We start from the raw sequence: 18850 nt of genomic DNA, 5'->3' as shown, positions 1-18850 counted from the left end.
GGGTCCATCTACAACTAAAAAAAAATTTAAAAGTCTGGTGTTATTTACACTTTATGAATATGAAATGTAGTGGGTTTCTTGGCAAGAACTTGTAGGCTTAAGATCCTACAGGGAATGGAGTTCCCAGGTTTCCTGTTTCTTATGTTATTTTCTAATAGAATGGCATGGGATTTTTTTCATGACATTGCAATCACTTGAATTTGTTTAATTTTGATTTGACCTTGTTCTTTAAATATTCATTAAATAAAAATGTTTTCAGTGTGTGTATTCTGAAATGAATATTCTGGATGGGCACTTAAAGTCTTACAATCACCATGGATGCCCTTACTGCTTTTTCACTCCCCAAATTGAACCCAATTTGGTGTTTAATTTTACATGTTCATCCTCATTGTATTTGATTATGTTCTGGTCCTGGGCCTCCTATAATGCCTTTGAATATTTTTGTGTAAAATTCAATTTATAGAGAGAAAATTAATGTTTGTTAGTGTTAGTCATCTTTCCATCACTGTGACAAAATACCTGAGGAAAAAAAAATTTAAAGCAGGAAAGATTTATCTTGGCTTACAATTTCAGAGGTTTTAGTTTATATTCACTTGGTACTTTTGTTTCTGGGTTTATGGTGAGGCAAAATATCATGACAGGTGTAGTTGCTCACCTCATAGTTGCCAGGAAGGAGAGAAACAGAGGAAGGAGTCAGAGAACTAGATATACCCTTGTAGTACACGCCCCAGTGGTCTGCTTCCTCCAACTAGGCCCCACTTCCTATAGTTTCCATCACCTCACAATATTCCATTCAAATATGAACCCATCAGTTGATTAATCCATGGATAAGTTAAGAACCCTCATGATCCAATCATTTCCCAAAAGTCTCACTTCTGAATATTGTTGCTTTGGGGACCAAGCCTTCAATCCATGAGCATTTAGGGGACATTCCAGATCCAAACCCTAACACCATTTGAGTGCTTTTTTTTCCACATTATAATTTCTTGTGTGAATTAGTTTTCTTTTAAAAAATTCTGGTGTTGCTCCTGCTCCATAAACATCATTTTGAAAGCACATGTTTTGGGATAATTTTGATTTGTAAATGCAGAACTTAATTAGTTGACTTAGTTCTTGATAGTTTACAACAGGGACTGTTCTTAACCATCTGTCATCTGCAGTCATTATACTGTGGGATTATATTTTGCAGAAGAATTGTGTATTTGGTATAATTTTATTCAATTAAATGTGATCCTAGCCCTTTTAGATAAAACAATATTTTCTTTAGTTACATACTGAAGATAATAAAAACCTTTTCTATATAAACTTACAAGCTTTCTGAAATAAAAATAAAACTATTACTGCAATATGATCCCACTATTCCACTACTGGGCACACATTGAAGTAAATGCAATGAGCATGTTTAAGAGATTCCTGCTCTCCTGTGTTTTGCAGCCAAGATATGGAATCAGCATTAGTGTCCATCAGCACAGGTGAATAAAGAAAACATGTATGTATACACAACTCAATACTTCTTGGGAACAGAAAGAAAGAAATCCTGTCATTGACATAACATGTATGAATCTGGAGAACATTATATTAATTGAAATACACCAGGCAGGAAAAGATAAATACCATATGATCTCCCTCATTTGGGGAATTTTTAAAAAGTTGAACTTATAGGAAAAGACAGACCAGTAGTTACCAGTGGTGGGGGCCATTAGGAGGTAGTGAGGAGAAGTATTTGTGAAAGGGCATTCCATTTAGATTAGAGCAGTATGCGGTAGGGACCTACTGTATACCACAGTGACTAAAGTAGTGATCATATATTCTATTGTTGAAAAATTTTGAGCTAATATTGTGTATTCTCACTTAAAATGATAAATAAGCCGGGCACAGTGGTGCTTGTCTGTAATCCCAGCAGCTCAGGAGGATGAGGCAGGAGGATTGTGAGTTCAAAGCCAGCTTCAGTAACACCAAGGCACTAAACAACTCAGTGAGACTCTGTCTCTAAATGAAATACAAAATAGGGCTGGCATGGTTGAGTGGCCCTGAGTTTAATCCTTAGTACTCCCCCAAAATAGATAAATAATGTGGTAATGCACGTGTTAATTGTTTAGTTTTAAACAATGTATAATGAAAAATACTTGTGAACATTGTATTGTACACAGTGTGTGTAAAATTTAATCTGACAATTTAAATAAATAAATTGACAATTTATAAAAATAAAAAACTTAAAAAACTTAAAGCTATTGTTTTCATTGGCTTTGTGCCTCTTGTTTTAATGACAGTTACTGGTCTCAAGTTGTCAGCTAGCCTAAACTTTCATTTTTATATTACCATTAAATTGTTTCAATATCATTATACGTATTGAAGTTTTAGTCTTTGTATCTTATTTTGTAAATCTACCAAAATTGAAGAACTTTTTTTTTTGGTATCTTCAATGTAAAATTGCATACATTGACTGACTCAGTATTTGTTTTTTCTTTCTTTCTTTTTTTTTTGGTGTTGGGAATTGAACTCAGGGCCTTATGCATGCAAGGCAAATGCTCTACCAAATGAGCTATATCCCCAGCCCAATATTTGTTATTTAATGACAGTGAATGCCCGGAAGTAATGGTCTCTAGTAACCACTGAACATTGTTTTGAATTTCCCAAATGAATTGCATGTTGAATTTCACATTATTTAACCCAGTTCTGTCCCCACTCTTTTGCATAAGTTTTCTTTGAAAATTATTGGGAATTTTTAATTTAATAAGGAGGAAATTCAAGGTTAAATTGAGTGAGTGCTTTCTCTTCTCTGGGTATGAATGACACTTGCAGACCATGTCTCGCAATTTCATTTTTTGTTTATTTTACTTTCCTATGGTGCTAGAAATTGAGGCCAAGGACTTGTACATGATATGCATATACTCTTCCATTGAGGTATGCCTCCAGCCCACAGGTTTTGGTTTGGGGGATTTGGTTTTTTTATTGGGGGGGGTGAGTACTGGAGATTAAACCCAGGGATGCTTTGCCACTTAGCTATACCCCCAGCTCTTTTTTAAATTTTGAGACAGGGTCTCCCTAAGTTTTTTAGGGCATCACTAAGTTGCTGAGGCTGGCTTGAACTTAAAATCTTCCTGCCTCAGCCTCCCAAGTCACTTGGATTGCAGGCATGTACCACTGCATCTGACCAGCCCACAGTTTTATTTTTGAACCACAATTGTGTACACCCATGGGCAGAATTAGAGGAAAACTCTTGTCTTATTCAAAAACCTGAGGACTACAAGTGCTGGGAGTAACCTGATACTTGGTTTGAGGTAAAACACAAATATTTCCCTTTTATAATGTTGTTGATTGAGTTATTAGCCTTTTTGCTGATTAGCTCTTGATATTGACTGTGTGTGTGTGTGTGTGTGTGTGTGTGTGTGTGTATTAAAATGATTCAATGCTTCCTATATTGGTAAATTTGGTGTTCTCTAAATACTATCCGACTAAATTACATTTAGAAATCAGCAGGATTGATTACTGGTATTTGGATTTTGCTTTATCTACATATATGTTTCCAGCAGAAATACAAATTTGAGGAATTGAGATGCCCTAAGCAACTCAGTGTTAATTTCTTTGTTGTATTTGTAACAATTCCAGATTTGTTTGCTTAAAAGCAGTATTCTTCCTCCAGAAAGAGACATAATACCCCTTTTTCAACACTTAACAAATCTAGTCCCCTCCTGTTTTGGAGAGTGACTGCTGCCAATTAATCTATCAGGTTTTGAAGGGTAATTACACTTTTTGCTATTTTATCTAAGTTATTGAACAGATTTTTAGACAAACTCTGAAAATAGGAGGGGGAGGCGTTTAGACCCTCCCCTTGTTACTGTCTAAGGGTGCTGGGTTTATTGTTTCTGTTCAGCAAAGATTTGAAGAACAAGGCACAGATCTAGTAAGCAAGCAGCAGGTTTATTGCAAAAGTGACATAGACAGACTTCTCCAAAGAGAAGGGGCCCCATTGCTGGGAATTCAGTGGAGGAGTTTTGGGCTGTTCTTTTTATGGTCTCTGGAATTTCCTCCTTCCCTTATCTCCTCCCCTGTCCACGATAGCTAGCTTCACTATCATAAATTGGAGTGCCCTGTGTCCATGCATGTGTTTTCATTTTTCTATTGGATTCCCCACTTAGGAGCATAAGTACAGAAGTGTCTGTTTTATTGGGTCCCCTGCTTGTGTTCATGAGCACTTTCATCAAGCAGGAAGTTGACCTCATCAGAAGACCTCTCCATGCTCCTTTGTTCTGGCCCTGTTCTAACTTCCTCACTCGCCATCTTGCCCTGACTGCCTAAGCCCTTCTACATCTCCTTCACCCTTTTCCCAATTCTAGTGGCTATTCCCAGTCCTACTGTGAGAAGAATTAGTTGTATAGCCTGTTTTGCTCTAATACATGTTATTAAAGGTATGATTACAGATTGAATGTGAGGGGCTGTATCTCATATTTGGAGCTAGATACAGCAGTGCACATGTTCCCATCCAGTTGGCTGGTAGATACAAGTAAGAATTGGTTCCACATAGGAAGAATATTTCTGGTGTCTCCATACAGAAGGTAAGTTTGATTGAAAATGCGAGTTAGTTTCTTATTTTCAGATTCCCATGTGGATAAAGTTCTGGCCAACACAGCCTCTGTCAGAAGTTGGAAGGGGCCATAGAACTGGTCTGGGGTTACCCCTAGGGTTTTATTTTCCAAATGTAAGAAATATCTTTTTACATCAATGAGAATCCTTTCAGTTGAACTTTTATAACTGAGTGGAGCAGATCTCCCAAGGAAAGATGTCTGTGCAAGCAGAGGATCTGTTTGGAAAATAGCCTGAGTTTTTATTTAATAAGGTATCCTTTTGCAAGAATGGTTTCCATGACAAACATACTGGTTTTCTAAAGGAGGCTGCTTGGGTCACCATGGAATTAAAGTGGACTCTCTGTAATTTTTAAGGAGTGGTGGCAAAGGTGTGTGTGTGTGTGTGTGTGTGTGTGTGTGTGTTTAATTTTCCCAAGTTATACCTAGGATTCTGTTCCCTCTGGATTCAGAAGGGTACCTGGAACTTGAATCTCATTTGGGTTGTAATATATTCCCCCATATTAGCAGGTGAGATGAGGTCTTAATAAGGTTATATTGATAAGACTGGAATTTAACTGTTCTTTCAGTTATTGTGTTTTTGGTCATCTTTTTAATTTGGAAGTTATACAAATCATCTAAGATCATTAGCCAGAATGAATGACCAGTGTGACATTTCAGGTGGAGAGTCATTTTGCTGGTAATCCATAGCTGGGCATGGACTGGGATATTGGTGTTTTCTGTAGAGCTGGAAGATGGGCATATCTAACAGTCCTTAGTGCCGCAGTCTGGCTGGGCACAATTCAGGAGCCACTTGTCAAAAGAAACTAACTTTATTTTTAGAACTACAAACACCAAATAAAACAGCTCAGGAAAAAACCCCTCAGAGCCCAACTGCCACCACCGCCTTCCCACAAGCCTCTCACCCACACAAGCCTCACCACCTCCCACAATCCTCCTGCTCTTGAGGCCCATTGGCTGGATTGCATGGGCGGAGCCAAAGAAGTCCCCCAATGAGCAGCTCCATGGAGGAGCCAATCAGCTAGATGTTGCTGGGGCCGCTGTGAGCCAATCGTCAGCTGGCAGTCTGAAGGGCAGGGAAACAGCCCAATGAACATCACCGCAGAGGAGCCAATCAGCTAGATGTTGCTGGGGCCGCTGTGAGCCAATCATCAGCTTTGCAGTCTGAAGGGCGGGGAAACAGCCCAATGAACATCACCACAGAGGAGCCAATCAGCTAGATGTTGCTGGGGCCTCTGTGAGCCAATCATCAGCTGGCAGCTGGAAGTTTGCTGGCAGCTGGAAGCATGCTGGGGCCCCTTTGGCTGTGGCTCTCAACACCTTAGCCAACCAGGAATTCGATTGGTTTAGAAGACAGTGGGTAAGGTTTGAAGTTCTGAACAGGTATGTTGGATGCAAAGATTCTCCCAGAGGCTGGCCTGAGCCAAATTATGATCATAAGGTAAAGACCACTGCTAGAGTCAGGATGAGAAATGGGGAAAGGCAGAATGAGACTTTTAATAAGATAAGAGTCATCTGAAAAAGTAACCTCATGTTAATAAGACAATAAAGTGTCCTATCCTTGAGAGTGTAGTCTTTAAGAATAGTAGAACCCCAAACACAGTGAATCCACAGAGAAAGATAATTCCTAAAACTGGAGCCCACAGCAGGTGGGATAGAGGATCAGAAAGCACTTGTTTATCTGTTTTGTGGCTGCTTCTTTAGAAAGAACTTGAGGTCTTCAGCTGACTTGCTGATTCAGTTCTCCTTGAGCAGGGTGTGATGGCCAGATGGTGTTCTCTTTTTCCACAACAGATGAATCCAGCTGTTGATCTCTGTTGCTTTTACAGCTGTGTGGGTAGCCAGAATCACATGATAGTAACTTTTCCCTTTTGGCCTCAATTGATTCTCAGAATCCTTCCTTCCAGGTTTTTATTAGTGCCTGTTCTCTGGTTTTACTTATAGGGCCACTCCATCCTTAGGAGTTGGAAGGATTTGGTTTCCTAGAGTTTGAATAGCTAGTTGGAATTTGCCCACATTAGTTAGGTACTAAATGAGTTAGGTAGTTTCAGGATTTGATGTAAATTCTTCTGACAGAAAGTGTTGCCCATATAGCATTTCATAAGGGCTGATATTTAGCTTGGTTCTAGGTGAATTTTGAATTCTCATGAGTGCAATGGGACTCCCATATTTCACAAGTATCCTGTGAGAATTTACTTTGGACCCACTTTAAGTTCTGGTTAGTTCTTTCTACCTTTTCTGATGATTAGGGTCTCTTAGCAAAACGTAGGTACTCTTTAATTCCCAGGACAACACAGACCAGTGGCTTGTTTCTCAAAGAACCTTGATGGGGTGGCCCCTGGGTGGCCAGGATGTCTGTGAGTGGTGGTGGCTACAGCCCTCCTGGTAACAGAGGCACACACATTTTGGGGGGACAACATCCTGACGTCTTCACCCCACAACGGGTAAAAACTACCTTAGAAATAAAGGGCCGTTGATGGATGACAGGAAAGAAACTGACAAAATATCAGGCAGTTCTCTTGGATAACCCTGAAGTCAGTATCAGATCATGTAATACATTCAATCCAGCCTCCTTAATGCCCATGGACCTCCTGGTGGAGTGTTCTGCTGAGGGCCATTACCAAGGAGGAATGACGCATCGATTTCCTTGCCAGCGTACCCCATGTTAATTTCGCTGTTGACCTTGCATGTGTGTTTGAGAAAGGTGACCCTGCTCAATGACCAGGGTGGATCCAGGATTAGGGTGTGTCCTGCAGTTTGAGGAAGTATCCCGCTCCTTGGGTTAAGGGCGTTCCCAGTTTAAGACCTTGGATTTTAGGGAAGTTCGATGTTGAGGATTATTGCTGCTGGAATTAGGGCGTTCCTGCTGCCTGAGCTCCCGTTGAGTTCTCGTGAGCATTTTGGGAAGAAAGCCTCGTGGAGTAGGTGAATTGGGTGGCAGCAGAACTGGGATTGCCCCAGAACGTGTGTGGAGGCCGGTGTGAGTTCGGGAATAAAGAATTGCTGTTTGAATCTACAAAGCTGTGAGTGGCTCGTGATTTTGTGCCCAGCCAAGACTGTGGCAGTGTTCATGTGAGGAAATGATCTCCAAACCTATGCCAGCCACCCAGACCTGCCTGACCTGCCTAACCTGGAGGAGGAAGGGTTCACAGACAGTAGCAGTTTTGTCTACAATAGTCAAAGGAAGACTGGGTATGCAGTAGTTAGCCTAGAAAAAAATAATAGAGATTTACTCCTTGCACATTGGGACCTCTGCTCAAAAGACTGAGCTAATTGCTCTAACTAGAGCCCTAATGAAAGGACAAAGTAAAGAGCTCAATGTGGGCACAGACTCCAAATACATGTTTTTGGTGTTACTTGTCACACAGCCATTTGGAAAGAAAGAGGCCTCTTGATAGTTTGACAGTCCCCCATTAACCATAAGGAACAGATCTTGTAGCTGTTGGAAGCTGTGACTCCCCCCAAAAGGGTGGCTGTCCTACACTGCTGGGACATCAAAAGGAACATGTCATAGGAGTCCCTGGGCAACAGAAGAGCTGATCAAATAGCCAAGGAAGCAATCATAGTGTTGTTGGACAGATGAGACTGGACACCGAGGATAAGCAGGAAGCAGGTTTTTGGTTGCAGCCAGGTTCAGAAGGGGAACTTTTGCCACTGTCCATCAATCCCTCTGAAACCTGAGTTTAGGAGGTTTCAGAACTTTATACCCAGTGTATAGGGGAGGGACTCACGAACTCACAATCTGCAGAAGTCCACACAAAAGCAGCTTTTTCCAGAACAGTGGAACCCAGGCCTAGATACAAAATCAAGGACACTGTCTGCAAGAATCAGCGCCCAAGGCAGGAACAGTTATAGTCCCCTTCTCTCCCTCCAGCTAGCTTTGCAGGACCTGACTATTGTCTATTGAAATGCAAATGCCTCTGTGAAGGCCTTGTTTTGCTTTCTTTTTTTTTTTCTTTTTTTTTTTATTGGTTGTTCAAAACATTACAAAGCTCTTGACATATCATATTTCTTAACATGCTCTGCTGCTTCAAGCTTAAGTATACCCCCTGCCTGAAAATACTTTTACACAAAGTTTGCTGAGAGTCTTAAGAACAATTATGGTGGGGGTCTCTGGGGAAGTTTAATTGAGATTTTCTGGAGAAGGGGGTGCCACTAAAATAGTAGGAGGTCCAACCCAGGCTATGGCTCCCTGCAAGCTGTTTCAGAAATTCTCTCTGTTTCCAATGGGGTGAAGTGTGCTGTCAAGATAAACTGAATGTCTTTCCAGGCCAAATCAAGAGTCATGGTTAGGATTCAAAATGATCAGCAAATTTTTCTGGGTCCTCTGAGTATTTACTTAGTCTTTCCATACACTGATGAATATCTGTAACAGAAAAGGGGACTTGTACCCTCACAGTCCCCTCTGCCCCAGCCACCTCCCTGAGTGGTGACATAAAGGCAGCAGCGTCATAAAGATCTTCATGGGTCCTGCTTTGGGTATGCTGAGTGATTAGTAGCTTTGGAGAAGGGGGTGGCCTGTGGGGATCCTTCCTGGAAGGATCATATGGAGGAGGCTGCTTTAGATGTTCGCCAGGAGACACAAAAGGGTGGTTTAACAATGGTCAAGGTATCTGAATTTAGGGAAGTTGCCTTAGAGGCCCCTTGTGAGATCTTGTTTTTGCACAGGAGCAGGTTTTGGTATAGGGCCACGAAGGCTTTGATGTAGGGGAGTTCTGACCATTTGCTTTATCTCCTGCAAGAGAAGTCTAATTGCAGAGTGGTACTATTTTTTCCATATTTTTATTGGTGCATTGTAGTTTCTGATGGAATTTGTTGTTACATATTCGCATATGCGAGTTGGAATTTGGCCAATATCACTCCCAACACGTCCTCCCTCCCTCTCTGCCTCCCACCACTTGGCTCCTTTTCTCTACTGATATCCCTTTGATTTTCATGGGACACCCCCCACCTCTGGCCACTTTCTTTTTCTTTTTCCTTTCTAGCTTCTGTATATGAGAGAAAACATACAACCCTAGACCTTCCAAGTTTGACTTATTTCACTTAACATGATGGTCTCTGGTTCCATCCATTTTCTGCAGAATGATATCATAATTTTGGCTACCATTTGGAGGCCACTATTCTGAATCTCTTAGCTCATATTTGAGTCAATATTGGAATCAAATAGTATTGCAATAGAAAATGAGTCAGTTGTTTGTTTGTTTTCTGGGTTGTTTTTTTTTTTTTTTTTTTTTTTTAGATTGTCAGGGTGAAAGTGATGGAGGATACATTTGAGTGGGCAGTCTTTTAGAAGAGAAGTGGTCTGTCCCATATTTGCTATTGTGTAAGAGAGGAGAGATTTAGGTCCTATACTGCCCTGAATTCAGTCTGAGGCATCTCTCTTGGGAATTAGGGACCTTGAGCTTGGGTTATTTCCAAGGCATCACCACAGAAATCCCACAATTACTGTTGAAGCCAGATTCCTCTGGTCCTTATATTGGATGTGTACCACTTCCTTTGAATTGTTATGGCTGGAAAGATGAGTGTCCTGTAAACCAATTTTATTTTTTATTTTTGAGACAGGGTCTCACTAAATTTCTGAAGCTGGCCTTGAATTTGTGATCCTCCTGCTTCAGCCTCCTGAATGGCTGGGAATACAGATGTACCCCTGGTGGGGTTTTGTTCTTTGTGAGTACTTTCTGTCATATAAAATATGTGAAATAAATTTGTATGCTTTTCACCAGCTTATCTGTATTACATCAATTTAATTGTCAAGCTCAGCTGAAAAACTGTAAGAAGATAGAGGTGAAAGGTTGCCTTCCCTATAGGATCCCAGAGAAAAAGGAGAAGGCAGGGTCTCCAGGTGACATGGAAATTCCCATTGTTCCCTCTTCTATCCTCCTCCTTGAATTTTCCTATTGCAGGGAGTCTTTCTGCCACTAGCAGAGAGTTCTTTCTCTCGCCTTCCACCTTCCATGCCTTTACATCTTCTCCTCCTTACATCTCATATAAGCCTGCTATGCTTCTCCCCCTGCAACAGGTTCTTAGCACCCTTCTTTGGCTCCTTTCTCCAATAATTCTCTGCAGAACAGTTTATTATTATTATTATTATTATTATTATTATTATTATTAGTAGTAGTAGTAGTAGTAGTAGTAGTAGAAGTAGTTGTAGTACATTATAATAATCCAGAGTAGTGAGATTTGTTGTTATGTGTTTGCACATGCACATAACATAATTTGATCAATTTCATTTCTCAATGTCTCCTCTTTTCCTCTCCTCATCCCTGGGAAATTGTCTTTAATGATTTGGGGGGTGCAAAGGAAAACTTGAGCACTTAGGTAACATGACTGTGTCCATCTTTTAAGAGGAATGGGAATGAAGATTCTAAGATCAAGCAATCAATTCTTAGATCCCTGTAGAACCATCAAGCAAAACCATGCTGTTTTTCTAGTTCCAGAGACTGAGTGGAGAAATGACTGATTCCAAGGTTGAGGCAGGGATTATTCAAAATGAGCCTCTTGTACACATGTGCCCGTGTATGTATAGGTGTGCTCGTGCGCGCACACACACACACACACACACACACAAATATGCAAGCAATGATGGATGTATGTCAAAGAACATAGGAACCCACTGAAAACCAAAACTAGCCATAAGCTGGATTATTTGCTTATGTGCATCAGTAAGTTTCATATTACCCCTTCATCCAGTCTATGTTGATTTCGTATGATTTGCAAAGGAGTCTCAACTAATCATAAACTACCTCTGGCCAGGGACATTCCCAAAAATTTGTAGACTTAGAGTGTGATGCTGGATAATTAATATTTCCCTGCCCTTGAATGGAAGTTATGTACTTTTTGTTAGAGAAACAGCTATAAACAAACTGTACAGCTCACCCTAACAATTGGTGCTGTGATAGGATGTGTCGATCTTGACCACCACCAGCAGGGGGCACTGGTCTCTTGCTAGGACTTGCTCCCATTATCACAAAATTGTGGAATATAAGTGGTTCCAATTCAATCCTCAGCACTACCCTCCATTCCATTCCCTTCCCTCCCCTCCCTCCACTCTATTGATCCCTCTTCACTCCATTTGCAATTTACTTTTTTTTTTTAATTAGAGCATTGTGGATACACCTGCTGCCAGTACTCACTGTACCACTTCCATGCATGCACATATGAAAATTTGATCAGATTCATTCCACTGTTCTTCCCTTTTCCCACCCCTTCTTCATTCTCCTCAATCTTTTTTGTCTATTTTACTTATCTTTCCTCTATTTTGATGAAATTCCCTCTCCTTTTTTTTCTTTGCTCTCTCTTTCTTTTCTTTTTGTACTTTCTCCCTTATTTGAATTAGCTTCCACATATCAGAGAAAAGATTTGACCTTTGCTTTTGGGGTCTGGCTTATTTCAATTAACATGATAGTCATCATTTCCATCCATTTACTTGCAAATATCATAATTTCATTCTTCTTTATGACTGAGTAATACTCCATTGGGTGTATATGCCACGTTTCCTTTTATTTTTTTTGGTACCAGTGATTGAACCCAGGGACCCAAGGGTGCATAACCACTGAACAACATCCTCACCCATTTTTATGTTTTATTTTGAGACAGGGTCTCACTAAGTTGCTTAGGAGCCCACTAAGGCAGGAGGATCACAAGTTCCTCCTGCATCAGTCTCTTGAACCACTGGGATTACAAACATGTGCCATCACTCCCAGCTACCACATTTTCTTCATTCATCTGTTGAAAGGCACCTAGGTTGGTTACACAGTTTGGCTATTGTAAATTGTGTTGCAATAAACATTGATGTGACTGCATCACTGTAGTATGCTGTTTTTAAATGTTTTGAGTATATACCAAGGAGTGGGATACCTGGGTCATATGGCGGTTCTATTCCTAGTTTTCTGAGGAATCTCCATACTGCTTCCCAGAGTGGTTGCACTAATTTGCAGTATGCCTTCACATGTATTCAAATTAATGGTAGATAAGATGTGACGGGCAGAATGATGTCACCATTCCTCTCAGTCTGAAAGCCCCTGCATGGAGTGTTGAGATGGTTGGGATCCCCTGTACACTGTAACCCAAGGCGACTATGACAAAAAACACACACGAAACCAAAAGGAGTTAAGCACAAATTAATGATTGGATCAAACATGGGTAAGGTTTGTTGTAATTTTTTTTCAAATATATAGTTCCAAATAAAGATGAATAGGGGAGTCCCATGACAAAATGACACTGTGGCAAAGGCCACTCCTCTGTGGGGTAGCTCATGTGAGCATCCACACCCACTTGGACAGATCTACATCATATCTGGGCCTCCCCAGTTGTCTATTGATTAAATAGGTCAGTATGTTGTTGGAGGCCCCACGGGGTTTGAACTGTGGATCTGTCTTCTCCACCATGTTCGGTTCAGGTGGGGTGGAAGTATCCATGGCATTTTCTTTGTCCATGACCGGTGGACTCTACCAATGGCTTCACGAAGACAGCACAACTGATAAAGCCTGAAAAAGATAAAGAAACCTCCATGATCAACAGGACCAAAGGTCTTTTCTTCTCACTCTCTTACACACACACACACACACACACACACACACACACACACACAGCCATCCAGCAATGGTTGTAAGAGATAGGTTTGGGGCATCCTCTGATTTGCGGTACCAACTTTATCAGTTCTTTCTTTCTGTCATATAAATGGGTCTATACCTAGTATCTGTTTTCTGTTCCATTGACGCCTTTTCACGACCCATTTCAATTGCTAAATGTGAGAGTTCTCACGAATCTTTCTGGCTGCCTGACTGATGGGACCCTTCATGCTGTATGGTAACTGTGAGCTCCCTTGGCCTATTCCGCTTCATTCCAAGTTTGGTGAAGGCAGGAACTTGTCTGACTTGCTCCCTGAATCTGCCAAGGACAGAGTTAAAAAGAAACCACCACAGACATCTCAGGAAGGAAGGGATCTGAGGCCAGGAACTAAGTACTGACAAACCTGTTTAAGGTCTGGAAGGGCAAAAAGCCAGGGCTAGGACAACAGTGAGGAATCAGGAGAGGGCAGGTAGCCCTCGCAAGGCCAGGTCTGTCCTGAGAGCTCAGAACTGGCCACCAACAGAGCAGATGGAGTCCCAAACAGATCAAAACACGTCCCCCACCAGCCTGCACCGCCGTTGCGTACGGGGTACTGCACTCCACTGCCAGCCCCACTGCCACACAGAGCTGCCCATGACTCACCCCCAGAAGCCTAGAGCAGTACTTGGTTTGAATCTGACAAAGTACCAAGGCCAGAAGTAGGTGCCCAAGGTGTTCTTAGTGTTTGGTTTTTAGAAGAGATAAAAGGGTTCATCCCTGGTGACCCAGAGCTGAGATGGGAGGTGAGAATGTGCTATCCACAGCCTGGGCCCCTACCCACTTCCCTCTGGAGAGTCTATCAGATGGAAGGAACAACTGTCCCCTGCCCTCTCCCCAGTACCCAGCAGGGTTGGGAGTCACCACATAGATGATGTGGGTGGTGGCCCCAAAGATGCCATTGTATCCAGTTATGTCAGGATGTCTTACCTGTCAGACCACTGTGGTTTCTCTGGAAGAGAGTTATTGAGGACGAGATAAGATAAGGATAAGGAGTGAGAGGCAGCTGTGATGCGGAGCGGAGTGAGAGGCAACCAGGATAAGTAGTGAGAGGCCACTGTCTCTGTCTCCGTGGTTTACTCAGGTTCTCTGAGTCCCAGAGCCTTATTGGTTAAGCCTCATGAAAGACTTTGTGAGGCACAATGGGCCTTGGAACCTTGGAACCACAGAAGTTGGTGGGATCTACATACTGGCCTCCCCTGCCCCTGAGCTCTTCCTGGTTCAGTGATGACTAGGTGAGTGGAAGGGGCCATGAAAGTGAAAGGTTAATAAAATAGGTACTTGTCACTCCGCTTTTCTATATGCTTAACAAAACACTGTTTGCTAATTTTGTTCCCAGGATGTGCTGTCCCCAACTGTGAACTGTTTGCTAATCTTGTTCCCAGAATGAGCTGTCCCCAACTGCCAAACTACAAAATGTAACTTCTCTCCCTGCCCTCTCCAAGGAAAGTATATACGCTCTGCTTAAGCTGTTCTCAGGGCTCTATCTCTCTTTGCTCTAGTGAGCTCTGAGCCCCAGCATGCTGGTCCCCAAATAAACCCTTTTGCGGTTGCATGAGACGGTCTCTTGGTGGTCTCTTCCTCCGACGTTTCGCCGGTCCCTTACATTTGGTGCGTTGGCCGGGAAGTGCGCATCACCGGGCAGGGAGACCCCAGCAGACTTCTTTAGGGGGTAAGTAAGGTGCCTCTTCTTCTTCTTCCTCTTCTTCTCCTCCTTCTTCTCCTTCTTGTTTTGCCTTTGCGATCGCTCAGAGTTTGGTTTTTTGGCTCAGTGGAGAGCGTGAGCTCTCAGAGCTTTTCTGGTTTTTCGGTTTGGGTTGGCAGCGTGTGGTTGCCAGCGGAGAGCATGAGCTCCCCCTGGCGGTGGTGGACAGACATGTCCTGAAGCCACAGGCCACGTCTTTCAAGGGACGCCTTGAAGGACTCTGGGAGGGACGGAAGTGCCCTCATCTGGGAGGGACGGAAGTACCCTCATCTGGTATATTCTGCTGCCAACCCGTCTGGTCTTGCCGGCAATTCTTTCTCTCAGGTTGAATTCACTGTCTGTTTTTAATCTTTGCCTCTAAACTTGTGTTACACGTTTACTGTGTGTGTCCGTGTTTGTGTCACGTTTGTATTGTCCCTGTCTTTGTTCAAGTAACTTTCATTATGGGACAAAGCCATTCCACGCCTCTGTCCCTGACCCTTGATCACTGGACTGAAGTCCATTTAAGGGCTCAGAATCTTTCTTTTTCAGTAAAACGCCGGACCTGGCAGACTCTCTGTGCCTCAGAATGGCCCACCTTTGGAGTCGGATGGCCCCCAGAAGGATCTTTCTACTTCCTACTAATTTGAAAAGTCAGAGATATTGTCTTTGTCTTTCAGCCGGGACCACATAGCCATCCAGATCAACAGCCGTATATCTTAACTTGGCAGGACCTCTGCAAATCCTCCTTGGATGAAGCCTTTCCTTGTCCCTGCCCCCGCTCCTACTCCTTCCCCCACGATTCAATCTCTCAAACCCTCTGCTCCTCCTCCACCCTCTGTTCTCCCTGAGCCTCAAGATTTGACTCTACTGGACTCTCCTCCCTTTCCTTATCCCCTGCCTTCGTTCCCCAACCCCCAACACCCTCTAAGTGATTCCCCTGCTGCTGACTCAGCCTCTCCACCTCAGGTTAAGCTGGCCCAGCACCCTACAGATGACTTCCCTGAGGCACACATAGCCCCTCCTCCCCTGGAGGAAGCTGGCCCGGTAAAGGAACTCGCCGGCAGCGAATGATTAAAAACACTGAAGCCCCCGTGATACTTCCCCTCCGTCCTTACGGGCCAATGATAGAGGATGGCCATGGTGGAGAAATGCAAGCCTACCAGTATTGGCCTTTCTCCTCTTCAGATCTATATAACTGGAAAAATAACAACCCCCCTTTTTCCGAGGACCCCACCCGGCTCACAGGTCTGATTGAGTCATTGATGATTTCACACCAGCCTACTTGGGATGACTGCCAACAACTCTTAGGCACTCTCTTCATGACAGAGGAACGAGAGAGAATCCTCCTGGAAGCTAGAAAAAATATCCTCGGACCAGATGGGCATCCGACACAACTTCCCCTTGAACCGACCCAACTGGGACCCCAACACCTTTGAAGGTAGGGAGCATCTGTCCACTTATCGCCGGGCTCTAATAGCGGGTCTCCGAGCAGCCGCTAGACGGCCAACTAATTTGGCCAAGGTAAGAGAGATTATTCAAGGGCCTAATGAATCTCCCTCTATGTTTCTGGAGAAAATTATGGAGGCATATAGGAGATATACTCCTTTTGATCCTCAGGCAGAGGATCAAAAGGCATCTGTCATGATGGCCTTTATTGGGCAAGCTGCCCTGGATATTAAAAGAAAGTTCCAAAGCTTAGATGGATTACAAGATATGACTTTGAGAGATTTAGTCAGAGAAGCCGAGAAGGTATACTATAAGAGAGGAACTGAGGAAGAGAAGGAACAAAGGAGGGAGAAAGAAAGGGAGCAAAGGGAGGATGAAAGAAGCAAAAGACAGACTGAGGCATTGACTAAGGTCCTGGTCACAACAGCAAATAGGCCAGAAGTTAAGAGACAGGGAGACAGAAAGGGATACCTGGGCCCACGCCAGAAGCCACCCGGGCTTGGACAACTAAGAGGACCATGGACCTGGGGAAAGGAAAAGTCCATCACTCTTCCTAGTGACCCCAGAATGCCCGGCCCCATTGATGGACAGAGATCTGCTCACCAAACTCTGGGCCAGAATAACTTTTAACCCTGAAGGCCCCCAAATGGAATTTCTAAATCCTTCAGTAAAAACCCCTATAGTCATGGGTTTAACTATGTCAGTAGAAGATGAACATCAACTCTTCACACCCCCCAAGACTGATCAAACAGGCAAGCTACCCCAGAAATGGATAACAGATTACCCAGATGCCTGGGCAGAAACTGCTAAATTAGGCCTAGCCGTAAAACAACCTCCAATAACGGTGGAGTTAAAAACCTCAGCCTCCCCAATTAATATTAAACAATATCCTCTGAGCAAAGAAGCTAAAGATGGGATAAGGCCCCATATTCAGAAATATCTGGCCTTAGGGGTCCTAAGGCCCTGTCAATCGGCCTGGAACACTCCCCTGCTACCAGCAAAAAAGCCAGGAACTGGGGACTATCGCCCCATTCAAGACCTAAGAGAGATCAACAACAGAGTGAAGGACATTCACCCCACAGTACCTAATCCGTACAATCTGCTTAGCACCCTGAACCCTGAGCGAAAATGGTATACTGTTCTGGACTTCAAAGATGCTTTCTTTTGCTTGCCTCTGCATAAAGATAGTCAGTTGCTGTTTGCTTTCGAATGGGTAAACCCAGAAACCGGAATGTCTGATCAACTAACTTGGACCAGACTTCCACAGGGGTTCAAAAACTCCCCCACTCTCTTTGATGAAGCCCTCCACAGAGATCTCGACAACTTCAGAACTACGCACCCCGAAGGCACCCTGCTTCAATATGTGGATGACCTGCTACTGGCAGCCGATAACAAGGAGAACTGTGAGTCTGGGACCCAAGCACTATTATCCGAGCTTGCTCAACTCGGGTATAGAGCTTCTGCCAAAAAGGCCCAAATTTGCCAGCAAGAAGTAATCTTCCTGGACTATTCCCTTAGGGGCGGTAAACGATGGCTCACTGAGCCCAGAAAACAAACCGTTGTGCAGACACCACCCCCATCTAACAAGAAGACAAATGAAGAGGCTAAATTGGCAGCCCTAAACGGAGTAACCATGTTAACACTTTCCACACCGGGGGAACATAAGGACACAGACACTGAACTCCTCGACTTTACTGAGCCCAGCCTGCAATTTCAGAAAGCCCTACACTACGTTAAAAACATACATCAACTCACTCACCTTGGTTCAAAGAAACTGCAGGCATTCCTGAAGGATCAAGAACAGAGTTTTCCACTAACCGGCTCACAGTGAAAGGAAACAGCTGAACGGGTAACAAAAGCCTGTCGGGTCTATCAATTGGTCAATGCTTACCCTTCCAAGCTTCCTGCAGGAAGGTGCCTTCGAGGACAATTTTGGGAAGTGGACTTTACTGAAATTAAGCCAGCAAGGTATGGACTTAAATATCTCCTAATCTTTGTAGATACATTTTCAGGATGGATTGAAGCCTTCCCCACAAAAAAACAAAAAACGGCACAAATGGTGGTCAAGAAGGTCCTGAAAGATATTTTTTCCAAGATACGGCCTGCCTAAGGTAATAGGGTCTGATAATGGACCAGCGTTCGTGGCCCAGGTAAGTCAGGGGTTAGCCAGGACCCTGGGGATTAATTGGAAATTACATTGTGCTTATAGACCCCAGAGCTCAGGACAGGTAGAAAAAATAAATAGAACCATTAAAGAGACCTTAACAAAATTAAGCTTAGAGACTGGCATAAAAGATTGGACTATGCTCCTGCCTTATGCACTGTTTCATACAAGAAATACTCCCTCTGTTTCTTTGTGTAACCTCACCCCCTATGAAATTCTCTATGGTGCCTCTCCTCCAGTAAGGGACCTAACCCCAACTCTAAGACCTAACAATCCCTTCCACATCCCCTTGCTTGACAGACTTAAAGCTGTTGAAAGAACCCAGCGATACCTGTGGAAACAGCTGGCCACTGCCTACCAACC

Source organism: Spermophilus citellus (assembly GCF_964194105.1).
Source record: "Spermophilus citellus genome assembly, chromosome: X".
NCBI lineage: Eukaryota > Metazoa > Chordata > Mammalia > Rodentia > Sciuridae > Spermophilus > Spermophilus citellus.
Note: the sequence above shows the minus strand (reverse complement) of the source record.